Here is a 3,743-nt window from a genome sequence, read left to right on the forward strand (position 1 = left end):
ACCCCCGCCAGCACTTATCATTTTTTGTTTTTTTTTAATCTTAGACATTCTGACTAGGGTTAGGTGATATCTCATTGTTGTGTTGATCTGCATTTCTCTTACAATGAGGGATGTTGAGCATTTTTTCATATGCCTTTTAGCTATTCATATGTCATCTTTAGAGAGTGTTTTTCTCAACTCATTCTCCAGTCTTCAGAACTGTAATTCTAAACCTATCTAAAATGCCAGGGATGGTGTAGATAAAGGAAGTGAGGACCAAGTAAGTGGGAAGAATAGTGGGGTGTCTGTAGGGCTGAGGGTGTTCCTATGTGGTAAGGAGAAGAGAGAAATTTACAAATGAAAGAAGAGGAGGAGAGAGAGAGAAAAATGTGTACCTGGCTGGCAGAGAGAGTGGTCTTTGGCTTGGGGGTTCTGGGGCTGGAGCTGCAGTGGGCAGTCCTGCCTCAGAATTCCTTGGTCCAGGGGATTGGAAGATGGGAGTGGGGTGACTGTGAGGCTGAGGGTGTTCCTATGTCTCTATTTGTAGAATTTTGAGGAATCTCCAAATTGTTCTCCACAGTGGCTGGACCAATTTACATTCCCACCAACAGTGTAAAAGACTTCCCTTTTCACCACACACCCGCCAACACTTATTATTTTTTGTTTCTTTTTAATATTAGACATTCTGACTTGGGTTAGGTGTTATCTCATTGTTGTTTTGATCTGCATTTCCCTTAAGATGAGGGATGTTGAGCATTTTTTCATATGCCTTTTGGTTATTCATATGTCATCTTTAGAGAGTGTTTTTTCAATTCCTTCTCCCATCTTTTAATAGGGTTGATCATCTATTTTTCCAAACAGCTTCTTTAGTTCCTTGTGTATTCTGCTTATCAGTCCCTTATCTGATGCATAATTTACAAAAAAATATTTTCCCACTCTGAGGGCTGTCGATTCACACTAATTACTGTATCTTTGCCATGCCGAAACTTCTTAGCCTGATGTAATCCCACTTGTCTATTTTGGGGATTATTGACTGTGCTTTGGGAGTCTTATTTAAGAAATCTTTCCTCACACCAATGTCTCCCAGAGTTTCCCCAGTGTTTTCCAGGAGCAGTTTTATAGTTTAAGGTCTTAGATTTAGATCCTTTATCCACCTTGACTTAATTTTTGTCAAAGTTGAGAGGTAGGGGTTCAGATTAATCTTTCTGCAGGTGGAAATCCAGTTTTTCCAGCACCATTTGCTGAAGAGGTTTTTCTTTTCCCACTGGATTGACTGGTACCCCTTGTCAAAAATCAGTTGACTGTATGTTTGGGCATTTATTTCTGGGGACTGTATTCTGTTCCATTGGTCCACCTGTCTGTTTCTCAGCCAGTACCATGCTGTTTTGATTACCATGGCTTTGTAGTCTATTTTTGGGTCAGGGAATGAGATGCCACCCACTCCACTCTTCTTGTGTAGAATTGTTTTGGCAATATGGGGTGTTTTATGATTCTAGACAAATTTTATGATTTTCTCTTCTAAATCTTTTATTTCTCTGAGAGTCAGTGTTGGAAGTCTCCCATGTTGTTCCAAGAAAAATTATAAATTAAAACAAAGCAGGCCCTTCAATTTTTGGAGCTTCTCAGGCACTCAAACTGAGGGGCAGCCAAGGCCCCCAGAGAGGATTTTTCACTTATCCATCAGTAAGACATCCCTTGGGCCCAGCAGATGACATAGGAATCACATTACTGGATTCCCAAGTGGCTGACAATAGTTAGAGTCCTAGACCTGGTGGCTTGAAAATCACACACGGGACATGTGCGTGCATACCTAGGACTCTGAGAGGAGAAAGGAGGAGGAGGGATTTGGGCATGCCATCCCCCTGGGGAGGTGATTTCTTGCTTTATCTCTCTCTCTCTCTCTCTCTCTCTCTCTCTCTCTCTCTCTCTCTCTCCAGTGAGTGCATGTACCTGAAGGCTAAAACCTCTTAAAGAAAAAAGAAGGCATAACTTCCAAGGAGATTCAGAAAGCTCATGGGAATGGAAATACAATTTTATTTTGGGGTAAAAAAAAAATTGAAAACTATACATACTTTTTTACAATATGCATTGTTCATTCACTTTTTGAAGATCCCTAATCTATAGTGAAAATACTGGGTATTAGAGGTAGTTTTTTCAATGCTTTGTAAGCATTTACAGTTCAGACGTGTAGCCTGTGAATTTCAATTACACATCTTTACAGCAATACAATGTAATTAATTAGCTCAGAGTTTTGCTCGCAGCATAATTTAATCTGTTTCCCTTCACAAAAATTTCCCAAGCCTTTATTAGCCATTGATTAAACAAACATAGATCAAACGTTTTACACAGGCACTTCAAGAGTTATCTGGTTGCTGAAAGGAGAATCTATTTTCCTCTCATCTAGAAGCAAAGAGAATGAACAGTTGAGGGGCAGGGAGGGGATAGTAAATAGAAATAGGGAACCACCCCCAGCAGACAGCACAGCATTGTATTTACTTTTGCTTTGAGTGGCCAGTTGCTAGACTTCCACTAGTGCATTTTTATGACAATATTTTTAATTACAGATATGAAATATCTCACTCATACCTTAAGAGCTAAATAAACCACTATGAAAACCCTTTCATGTGAAAAGAGAGTTTCGACTTACAAAATAAAGCTACAGGAAGATGAGATATTAATACATCTACACACACAAACACATATATATTCAGATTAAGGCATACATATAATTGCTCTATAATTGGAGGTTCTTTCCCTGGTCTGTGGGTGAATAAATAAATAGTCTGTCATTTTGTTTTATTTTTGTTTGGGCATATATCAGAACCTTTAAGGTCAGTGTTACCCAGCACAGAGGAAAACTTTGGACATCAGTTGAAGATGCCTCGAGAAATTTAAATGAACTCTATCTTGTAATCTCTTTGGAAGAAAATAAATAGAAACTGGAGAAAAGAAAGCACAAAAATTCTGGCAGGACTACAGCCTCCCTGTGGAAAAAAAAGACATCCTCTCTCCAGGAAACATGGCGTATTTCATTTCTTTCCAAAATTATCCTTTAGCTAGTTATACTTACTATAGTAAAATATGCATGACATGAAAATTACCATTGTCACCACTTTTAATTGTAGAATTAAGTAACATTAAGTACACTCACAATGTTATGCAAGCATTGCCAATATCTATTACCAGACATTGTTGATCATTCCAAACAAAATCTCTATACTTTAAAGTATCTATTCCCAACTGGGAGTTGACTTCATATTAGTATAATTCAAAATGCCTTCTGAGAGGGCTTCAGAGGCTAGATAAGGGGCTCTATTGGTGACATTCTTCCTCTTACCATTTTTTAAAAATTTAGTTTATTTTTATTATTGTTCCTATTTTTAAATTATTTTTTAATATATTTTTTATCTCAATTCATCCAGGTGAGAAAAGCATTGAGATTTCAGTTAGTAGCTGGGGTTCAAAGACAAAAATAATGACAGTTGGAATCCTCTTTTCTGTTTCTTTGAATTTGCCTATTCTAGATATGATCAAAATCAACATCAGAGTTTGAGTAAATAGTTAAAACTTTATAGCAACCAATCAAAAGCTAAGGCAAATAAGAAGCAACTAAAGCATTGTATATAAGAAAATCTGTCAAACTTCTGGCTGACTATAACATAACAAAAACTTTGTCCACTTGGACAAAGCAGATAGCATATTGGCTACATCGCTGGACTCCCATGTAGTCGACCACGGTTTGAGACCTGGACCCAGTGGCTTAA

This window comes from Tupaia chinensis, unplaced genomic scaffold (assembly GCF_000334495.1).
Source record: "Tupaia chinensis unplaced genomic scaffold, TupChi_1.0 Scaffold138619_1, whole genome shotgun sequence".
NCBI classification, from domain to species: domain Eukaryota; kingdom Metazoa; phylum Chordata; class Mammalia; order Scandentia; family Tupaiidae; genus Tupaia; species Tupaia belangeri.